The sequence below is a fragment of the Phyllobates terribilis genome, unplaced genomic scaffold, assembly GCF_046119375.1.
Source record: "Phyllobates terribilis strain yellow unplaced genomic scaffold, ASM4611937v1 Scaffold_9__5_contigs__length_417890890, whole genome shotgun sequence".
Lineage (NCBI taxonomy): Eukaryota > Metazoa > Chordata > Amphibia > Anura > Dendrobatidae > Phyllobates > Phyllobates terribilis.
In genome coordinates, this window is record NW_027362769.1 from 315,673,238 (window position 1) to 315,685,293 (window position 12,056).

Sequence of the window (12,056 nt, forward strand, 5' to 3'; positions counted from 1 at the left end):
CTGAAATCGGAATGCTCACTGACAATTGCCCTATCTGAAAGTCTGATAAACGCCGGAAAAATGGCTAAGTCCAAAAAAAAAAAATGTTTTCAACTTTTTTCAATTTTACCCCCGTGGGATATATATTCTACCCACACACATTTGGAACTCTCCTGGGGTACCCTCACACATATTATTCCCTCATTTAGTGGATATTTTCACAAAAAAGTGAATTTTTCAAAAATCCAGAAAATTGGCTGAAAACGAATAAATATCAAGGACTCATTGGGCGAATCGCTCTGGAACTGAAATCGGAACACTCACTGACATTTCACTATCTGAAAGTCTGATAAACGCCGGAAAAATGGCTAAGTCCAAAAAAAAAATTTTTTCACATTTTTTCAATTTTACCCCCGTGGGATATATATTCTACCCACACACATTTGGAACTCTCCTGGGGTACCCTCACACATATTATTCCCTCAATTAGTGGATATTTTCACAAAAAAGTGAAATTCTCAAAAATCCAGAAAATTTGCTGAAAACGACTAAATATCAAGGACTCATTGGGCGAATCGCTCTGGAACTGAAATCTGAACGCTCACTGACATTTGCCCTATCTGAAAGTCTGATAAACGGCGGAAAAATGGCTAAGTCCCAAAAAAAAATGTTTTCAACTTTTTTCAATTTTACCCCCGTGGGATATATATTCTACCCACACACATTTGGAACTCTCCTGGGGTACCCTCCCACATATTATTCCCTCATTTAGTGTATATTTTCACAAAAAAGTGAAATTTTCAAAAATCCAAAATATTGGCTGAAAACGACTAAATATCATGGACTCATTGGGCGAATCGCTCTGGAACTGAAATCGGAACGCTCACTGACATTTGCACTATCTGAAAGTCTGATAAACGCTGGAAAAATGGGTAAGTCCAAAAAAAAATGTTTTCAACTTTTTTCAATTTTACCCCCGTGGGATATATATTGTACCCACACACATTTGGAACACTCCTGGGGTACCCTCACACATATTATTCCCTCATTTAGTGGATATTTTCACAAAAAAGTGAAATTTTCAAAAATCCAAAATATTGGCTGAAAACGACAAAATATCAAGGACTCATTGGGCGAATCGCTCTGGAACTGAAATCGGAACGCTCACTGACATTTGCCCTATCTGAAAGTCTGACAAACGCCGGAAAAATGAGTAAGTCCCAAAAAAAATTTTTTTCAACTTTTTTCAATTTTACCCCCGTGGGATATATATTCTACCCACACACATTTGGAACTCTCCTGGGGTACCCTCACACATATTATTCCCTCATTTAGTGGATATTTTCACAAAAAAGTGAAAATTTCAAAAATCCAGAAAATTGGCTGAAAACGAATAAATTTCAAGGACTGTTTGGGCGAATCGCTCTGGAACTGAAATCGGAACGCTCACTGACATTTGCCCTATCTGAAAGTCTGATAAACGCCGGAAAAATGGCTAAGTCCAAAAAAAATTTTTTTTCAACTTTTTTCAATTTTACCCCCGTGAGATATATATTCTACCCACACACATTTGGAACTCTCCTGGGGTACCCTCACACATATTATTCCCTCAATTAGTGGATATTTTCACAAAAAAGTGAAATTCTCAAAAATCCAGAAAATTTGCTGAAAACGACTAAATATCAAGGACTCATTGGGCGAATCGCTCTGGAACTGAAATCTGAACGCTCACTGACATTTGCCCTATCTGAAAGTCTGATAAACGGCGGAAAAATGGCTAAGTCCCAAAAAAAAATGTTTTCAACTTTTTTCAATTTTACCCCCGTGGGATATATATTCTACCCACACACATTTGGAACTCTCCTGGGGTACCCTCACACATATTATTCCCTCATTTAGTGGATATTTTCACAAAAAAGTGAAATTTTCAAAAATCCAAATATTGGCTGAAAACGACTAAATATCAAGGACTCATTGGGCGAATCGCTCTGGAACTGAAATCTGAACGCTCACTGACATTTGCCCTATCTGAAAGTCTGATAAACGCCGGAAAAATGGCTAAGTCCCAAAAAAAAATGTTTTCAACTTTTTTCAATTTTACCCCCGTGGGATATATATTCTACCCACACACATTTGGAACTCTCCTGGGGTACCCTCACACATATTATTCCCTCATTTAGTGGATATTTTCACAAAAAAGTGAAATTTTCAAAAATCCAAATATTGGCTGAAAACGACTACATATCAAGGACTCATTGGGCGAATCGCTCTGGAACTGAAATCGGAACGCTCACTGACATTTGCCCTATCTGAAAGTCTGATAAACGCCGGAAAAATGGCTAAGTCCAAAAAAAAAATTTTTTTAACTTTTTTCAATTTTACCCCCGTGGGATATGAATTCTACCCACACACATTTGGAACTCTCCTGGGGTACCCTCACACATATTATTCCCTCATTTAGTGGATATTTTCACAAAAAAGTGAAATTTTCAAAAATCCAGAAAATTGGCTGAAAACGAATAAATATCAAGGACTCATTAAGCGAATCGCTCTGGAACTGAAATCGGAACGCTCACTGACATTTGCCCTATCTGAAAGTCTGATAAACGCCGGAAAAATGGCTAAATCCCCAAAAAAAATTTTTTCAACTTTTTTCAATTTTACCCCCGTGGGATATATATTTTACCCACACACATTTGGAACTCTCCTGGGGTACCCACACACATATTATTCCCTCATTTAGTTGATATTTTCACAAAAAAGTGAAATTTTCAAATATCCAGAAAATTGGCTGAAAACGAATAAATATCAAGGACTCATTGGGCGAATCGCTCTGGAACTGAAATCGGAACGCTCACTGACATTTGCCCTATCTGAAAGTCTGATAAACGGCGGAAAAATGGCTAAGTCCAAAAAAAAATTTTTTTCACATTTTTTCAATTTTACCCCCGTGGGATATATATTCTACCCACACACATTTGGAACTCTCCTGGGGTACCCTCACACATATTATTCCCTCATTTAGTGGATATTTTCACAAAAAAGTGAAATTTTCAAAAATCCAATATATTGGCTGAAAACGACTACATATCAAGGACTCATTGGGCGAATCGCTCTGGAACTGAAATCGGAACGCTCACTGACATTTGCCCTATCTGAAAGTCTGATAAACGGCGGAAAAATGGCTAAGTCCAAAAAAAAAATTTTTTTAACTTTTTTCAATTTTACCCCCGTGGGATATGTATTCTACCCACACACATTTGGAACTCTCCTGGGGTACCCTCACACATATTATTCCCTCATTTAGTGGATATTTTCACAAAAAAGTGAAATTTTCAAAAATCCAGAAAATTGGCTGAAAACGAATAAATATCAAGGACTCATTAAGCGAATCGCTCTGGAACTGAAATCGGAACGCTCACTGACATTTGCCCTATCTGAAAGTCTGATAAACGCCGGAAAAATGGCTAAATCCCCAAAAAAAATTTTTTCAACTTTTTTCAATTTTACCCCCGTGGGATATATATTTTACCCACACACATTTGGAACTCTCCTGGGGTACCCACACACATATTATTCCCTCATTTAGTTGATATTTTCACAAAAAAGTGAAATTTTCAAATATCCAGAAAATTGGCTGAAAACGAATAAATATCAAGGACTCATTGGGCGAATCGCTCTGGAACTGAAATCGGAACGCTCACTGACATTTGCCCTATCTGAAAGTCTGATAAACGGCGGAAAAATGGCTAAGTCCAAAAAAAAATTTTTTTCACATTTTTTCAATTTTACCCCCGTGGGATATATATTCTACCCACACACATTTGGAACTCTCCTGGGGTACCCTCACACATATTATTCCCTCATTTAGTGGATATTTTCACAAAAAAGTGAAATTTTCAAAAATCCAATATATTGGCTGAAAACGACTACATATCAAGGACTCATTGGGCGAATCGCTCTGGAACTGAAATCGGAACGCTCACTGACATTTGCCCTATCTGAAAGTCTGATAAACGGCGGAAAAATGGCTAAGTCCAAAAAAAAAAAAGTTTCAGCTTTTTTCAATTTTACCCCCGTGGGATATATATTCTACCCACACACATTTGGAACTCTCCTGGGGTACCCTCACACATATTATTCCCTCATTTAGTGGATATTTTCACAAAAAAGTGAAATTTTCAAAAATCCAGAAAATTGGCTGAAAACGAATAAATATCAAGGAATCATTGGGCGAATCGCTCTGGAACTGAATTCGGAACGCTCACTGACATTTGCCCTATCTGAAAGTCTGATAAACGCCGGAAAAATGGCTAAATCCCAAAAAACAATTTTTTCAACTTTTTTCAATTTTACCCCCGTGGGATATATATTTTACCCACACACATTTGGAACTCTCCTGGGGTACCCTCACACATATTATTCCCTCATTTAGTGGATATTTTCACAAAAAAAGTGAATTTTTCCAAAATCCAGAAAATTAGCTGAAAACGTCTAAATATCAAGGACTCATTGGGCGAAACGCTCTGGAACTGAAATCGGAACGGTCACTGACATTTGCCCTATCTGAAAGTCTGATAAACACCGGAAAAATGGCTAAGTCCAAAAAAAAAAATGTTTCAACTTTTTTCAATTTTACCCCCGTGGACTATATATTCTACCCACACACATTTGGAACTCTCCTGGGGTACCCTCACACATATTATTCCCTCATTTAGTGGATATTTTCACAAAAAAGTGAAATTTTCAAAAATCCAATATATTGGCTGAAAACGACTACATATCAAGGACTCATTGGGCGAATCGCTCTGGAACTGAAATCGGAACGCTCACTGACATTTGCCCTATCTGAAAGTCTGATAAACGCCGGAAAAATGGCTAAATCCCAAAAAAAAAATTTTTCAACTTTTTTCAATTTTACCCCCGTGGGATATATATTTTACCCACACACATTTGGAACTCTCCTGGGGTACCCTCACACATATTATTCCCTCATTTAGTTGATATTTTCACAAAAAAGTGAATTTTTCCAAAATCCAGAAAATTAGCTGAAAACGACTAAATATCAAGGACTCATTGGGCGAATCGCTCTGGAACTGAAATCGGAACGCTCACTGACATTTGCCCTATCTGAAAGTCTGATAAACACCGGAAAAATGGCTAAGTCCAAAAAAAAAAATGTTTCAACTTTTTTCAATTTTACCCCCGTGGACTATGTATTCTACCCACACACATTTGGAACTCTCCTGGGGTACCCTCACACATATTATTCCCTCATTTAGTGGATATTTTCACAAAAAAGTGAAATTTTCAAAAATCCAGAAAATTGGCTGAAAACGAATAAATATCAAGGACTCATTGGGCGAATCGCTCTGGAACTGAAATTGGAACGCTCACTGACATTTGCCCTATCTGAAAGTCTGATAAACGGCGGAAAAATGGCTAAGTCCAAAAAAAAAAATGTTTCAACTTTTTTCAATTTTACCCCCGTGGGATATATATTCTACCCACACACATTTGGAACTCTCCTGGGGTACCCTCACACATATTATTCCCTCATTTAGTGGATATTTTCACAAAAAAGTGAAATTTTTAAAAAATCCAGAAAATTGGCTGAAAACTAATAAATATCAAGGACTCATTAAGCGAATCGCTCTGGAACTGAAATCGGAACGCTCACTGACATTTGCCCTATCTGAAAGTCTGATAAACGCCGGAAAAATGGCTAAATCCCCAAAAAAAAATTTTTCAACTTTTTTCAATTTTACTCCCGTGGGATATATATTTTACCCACACACATTTGGAACTCTCCTGGGGTACCCTCACACATATTATTCCCTCATTTAGTTGATATTTTCACAAAAAAGTGAATTTTTCCAAAATCCAGAAAATTAGCTGAAAACGACTAAATATCAAGGACTCATTGGGCGAATCGCTCTGGAACTGAAATCGGAACGCTCACTGACATTTGCCCTATCTGAAAGTCTGATAAACACCGGAAAAATGGCTAAGTCCAAAAAAAAAAATGTTTCAACTTTTTTCAATTTTACCCCCGTGGACTATGTATTCTACCCACACACATTTAGAACTCTCCTGGGGTACCCTCACACATATTATTCCCTCATTTAGTGGATATTTTCACAAAAAAGTGAAATTTTCAAATATCCAGAAAATTGGCTGAAAACGAATAAATATCAAGGACTCATTGGGCGAATCGCTCTGGAACTGAAATCGGAACGCTCACTGACATTTGCCCTATCTGAAAGTCTGATAAACGGCGGAAAAATGGCTAAGTCCAAAAAAAATTTTTTTGCACATTTTTTCAATTTTACCCCCGTGGGATATATATTCTACCCACACACATTTGGAACTCTCCTGGGGTACCCTCACACATATTATTCCCTCATTTAGTGGATATTTTCACAAAAAAGTGAAATTTTCAAAAATCCAGAAAATTGGCTGAAAACGAATAAATATCAAGGACTCATTGGGCGAATCGCTCTGGAACTGAAATTGGAACGCTCACTGACATTTGCCCTATCTGAAAGTCTGATAAACGCCGGAAAAATGGCTAAGTCCAAAAAAAAAAATGTTTCAACTTTTTTCAATTTTACCCCCGTGGGATATATATTCTACCCACGCACATTTGGAACACTCCTGGGGTACCCTCACACATATTATTCCCTCATTTAGTGGATATTTTCACAAAAAAGTGATATTTTCAAAAATCCAAAATATTGGCTGAAAACGACTAAATATCAAGGACTCATTGGGCGAATCGCTATGGAACTGAAATCGGAACGCTCACTGACATTTGCCCTATCTGAAAGTCTGATAAACGGCGGAAAAATGGCTAAGTCCAAAAAAAATTTTTTTGCACATTTTTTCAATTTTACCCCCGTGGGATATATATTCTACCCACACACATTTGGAACTCTCCTGGGGTACCCTCACACATATTATTCCCTCATTTAGTGGATATTTTCACAAAAAAGTGAAATTTTCAAAAATCCAGAAAATTGGCTGAAAACGAATAAATATCAAGGACTCATTGGGCGAATCGCTCTGGAACTGAAATTGGAACGCTCACTGACATTTGCCCTATCTGAAAGTCTGATAAACGCCGGAAAAATGGCTAAGTCCAAAAAAAAAAATGTTTCAACTTTTTTCAATTTTACCCCCGTGGGATATATATTCTACCCACGCACATTTGGAACACTCCTGGGGTACCCTCACACATATTATTCCCTCATTTAGTGGATATTTTCACAAAAAAGTGATATTTTCAAAAATCCAAAATATTGGCTGAAAACGACTAAATATCAAGGACTCATTGGGCGAATCGCTATGGAACTGAAATCAGAACGCTCACTGACATTTGCCCTATCTGAAAGTCTGATAAACGGCGGAAAAATGGCTAAGTCCAAAAAAAATTTTTTTGCACATTTTTTCAATTTTACCCCCGTGGGATATATATTCTACCCACACACATTTGGAACTCTCCTGGGGTACCCTCACACATATTATTCCCTCATTTAGTGGATATTTTCACAAAAAAGTGAAATTTTCAAAAATCCAACATATTGGCTGAAAACGACTACATATCACGGACTCATTGGGCGAATCGCTCTGGAACTGAAATCGGAACGCTCACTGACATTTGCCCTATCTGAAAGTCTGATAAACGGCGGAAAAATGGCTAAGTCCAAAAAAAATTTTTTTGCACATTTTTTCAATTTTACCCCCGTGGGATATATATTCTACCCACACACATTTGGAACTCTCCTGGGGTACCCTCACACATATTATTCCCTCATTTAGTGGATATTTTCACAAAAAAGTGAAATTTTCAAAAATCCAGAAAATTGGCTGAAAACGAATAAATATCAAGGACTCATTGGGCGAATCGCTCTGGAACTGAAATTGGAACGCTCACTGACATTTGCCCTATCTGAAAGTCTGATAAACGGCGGAAAAATGGCTAAGTCCAAAAAAAAAAATGTTTCAACTTTTTTCAATTTTACCCCCGTGGGATATATATTCTACCCACACACATTTGGAACTCTCCTGGGGTACCCTCACACATATTATTCCCTCATTTAGTGGATATTTTCACAAAAAAGTGAAATTTTCAAAAACCCAATATACTGGCTGAAAACGATTACATATCAAGGACTCATTGGGCGAATCACTCTGGAACTGAAATCGGAACGCTCACTGACATTTGCCCTATCTGAAAGTCGGATAAACGGCGGAAAAATGACTATGTCCAAAAAAAAAAAATGTTTCAACTTTTTTCAATTTTACCCCCGTGGGATATATATTCTACCCACACACATTTGGAACTCTCCTGGGGTACCCTCACACATATTATTCCCTCATTTAGTGGATATTTTCACAAAAAAGTGAAATTTTCAAAAATCCAGAAAATTGGCTGAAAACGAAAAAATTTCAAGGACTCATTGGGCGAATCGCTCTGGAACTGAAATCGGAACGCTCACTGACATTTGCCCTATCTGAAAGTCTGATAAACGCCGGAAAAATGGCTAAATCCAAAAAAATTTTTTTCAACTTTTTTAAATTTTACCCCCGTGGGATATATATTCTACCCACACACATTTGGAACTCTCCTGGGGTACCCTCACACATATTATTCCCTCATTTAGTGGATATTTTCACAAAAAAGTGAAATTTTCAAAAATCCAAAATATTGGCTAAAAACGACTAAATATCAAGGACTCATTGGGAGAATCGCTCTGAAACTGAAATCGGAACGCTCACTGACATTTGCCCTATCTGAAAGTCTGATAAACGCCGGAAAAATGACTAAGTCCAAAAAAAATATTTTTTTGAACTTTTTTAAATTTTACCCCTGTGGGATATATATTTTACCCACACACATTTGGAACTCTCCTGGGGTACCCTCACACATATTATTCCCTCATTTAGTGGATATTTTCACAAAAAAGTGAATTTTTCCAAAATCCAGAAAATTAGCTGAAAACGACTAAATATCAAGGACTCATTGTGTGAATCGCTCTGGAACTGAAATCGGAACGCTCACTGACATTTGCCCTATCTGAAAGTCTGATAAACGCCGGAAAAATGGCTAAGTCCAAAAAAAAAAATGTTTCAACTTTTTTCAATTTTACCCCCGTGGGATATATATTCTACCCACGCACATTTGGAACACTCCTGGGGTACCCTCACACATATTATTCCCTCATTTAGTGGATATTTTCACAAAAAAGTGATATTTTCAAAAATCCAAAATATTGGCTGAAAACGACTACATATCACGGACTCATTGGGCGAATCGCTCTGGAACTGAAATCGGAACGCTCACTGACATTTGCCCTATCTGAAAGTCTGATAAACGGCGGAAAAATGGCTAAGTCCAAAAAAAAAAAATGTTTCAACTTTTTTCAATTTTACCCCCGTGGGATATATATTCTATGCACACACATTTGGAACTCTCCTGGGGTACCCTCACACATATTATTCCCTCATTTAGTGGATATTTTCACAAAAAAGTGAAATTTTCAAAAATCCAGAAAATTGGCTGAAAACGAATAAATATCAAGGAATCCTTGGGCGAATCGCTCTGGAACTGAAATCGGAACGCTCACTGACATTTGCCCTATCTGAAAGTCTGATAAACACCGGAAAAATGGCTAAGTCCAAAAAAAAAAATGTTTCAACTTTTTTCAATTTTACCCCCGTGGACTATATATTCTACCCACACACATTTGAAACTCTCCTGGGGTACCCTCACACATATTATTCCCTCATTTAGTGGATATTTTCACAAAAAAGTGAAATTTTCAAATATCCAGAAAATTGGCTGAAAACGACTAAATATCAAGGACTCATTGGGCGAATCGCTCTGGAACTGAAATCGGAACGCTCACTGACATTTGCCTATCTGAAAGTCTGATAAATGCCGGAAAAATGCCTAAGTCCAAAAAAAAAAAATTTTTCAACTTTTTTCAATTTTACCCCTGTGGGATATATATTCTACCCACACACATTTGGAACTCTCCTGGGGTACCCTCACACATATTCCCTCATTTAGTGGATATTTTCACAAAAAAGTGAAATTTTCAAATATCCAGAAAATTGGCTGAAAACGAATAAATATCAAGGACTCATTGGGCGAATCGCTCTGGAACTGAAATCGGAACGCTCACTGACATTTGCCCTATCTGAAAGTCTGATAAACGGCGGAAAAATGGCTAAGTCCAAAAAAAATTTTTTTTCACATTTTTTCAATTTTACCCCCGTGGGATATATATTCTACCCACACACATTTGGAACTCTCCTGGGGTACCCTCACACATATTATTCCCTCATTTAGTGGATATTTTCACAAAAAAGTGAAATTTTCAAAAATCCAGAAAATTGGCTGAAAACGAAAAAATTTCAAGGACTCATTGGGCGAATCGCTCTGGAACTGAAATCGGAACGCTCACTGACATTTGCCCTATCTGAAAGTCTGATAAACGCCGGAAAAATGGCTAAATCCAAAAAAATTTTTTTCAACTTTTTTAAATTTTACCCCCGTGGGATATATATTCTACCCACACACATTTGGAACTCTCCTGGGGTACCCTCACACATATTATTCCCTCATTTAGTGGATATTTTCACAAAAAAGTGAAATTTTCAAAAATCCAAAATATTGGCTAAAAACGACTAAATATCAAGGGCTCATTGGGAGAATCGCTCTGAAACTGAAATCGGAATGCTCACTGACATTTGCCCTATCTGAAAGTCTGATAAACGCCGGAAAAATGACTAAGTCCAAAAAAAATATTTTTTTGAACTTTTTTAAATTTTACCCCTGTGGGATATATATTTTACCCACACACATTTGGAACTCTCCTGGGGTACCCTCACACATATTATTCCCTCATTTAGTGGATATTTTCACAAAAAAGTGAATTTTTCCAAAATCCAGAAAATTAGCTGAAAACGACTAAATATCAAGGACTCATTGAGTGAATCGCTCTGGAACTGAAATCGGAACGCTCACTGACATTTGCCCTATCTGAAAGTCTGATAAACGCCGGAAAAATGGCTAAGTCCAAAAAAAAAAATGTTTCAACTTTTTTCAATTTTACCCCCGTGGGATATATATTCTACCCACGCACATTTGGAACACTCCTGGGGTACCCTCACACATATTATTCCCTCATTTAGTGGATATTTTCACAAAAAAGTGATATTTTCAAAAATCCAAAATATTGGCTGAAAACGACTAAATATCAAGGACTCATTGGGCGAATCGCTCTGGAACTGAAATCAGAACGCTCACTGACATTTGCCCTATCTGAAAGTCTGATAAACGGCGGAAAAATGGCTAAGTCCAAAAAAAATTTTTTTTCACATTTTTTCAATTTTACCCCCGTGGGATATATATTCTACCCACACACATTTGGAACTCTCCTGGGGTACCCTCACACATATTATTCCCTCATTTAGTGGATATTTTCACAAAAAAGTGAAATTTTCAAAAATCCAACATATTGGCTGAAAACGACTACATATCAAGGACTCATTGGGCGAATCGCTCTGGAACTGAAATCGGAACGCTCACTGACATTTGCCCTATCTGAAAGTCTGATAAACGGCGGAAAAATGGCTAAGTCCAAAAAAAAAAAATGTTTCAACTTTTTTCAATTTTACCCCCGTGGGATATATATTCTACCCACACACATTTGGAACTCTCCTGGGGTACCCTCACACATATTATTCCCTCATTTAGTGGATATTTTCACAAAAAAGTGAAATTTTCAAAAATCCAGAAAATTGGCTGAAAACGAATAAATATCAAGGAATCCTTGGGCGAATCGCTCTGGAACTGAAGTCGGAACGCTCACTGACATTTGCCCTATCTGAAAGTCTGATAAACACCGGAAAAATGACTAAGTCCAAAAAAAAAAATGTTTCAACTTTTTTCAATTTTACCCCCGTGGACTATATATTCTACCCACACACATTTGGAACTCTCCTGGGGTACCCTCACACATATTATTCCCTCATTTAGTGGATATTTTCACAAAAAAGTGAAATTT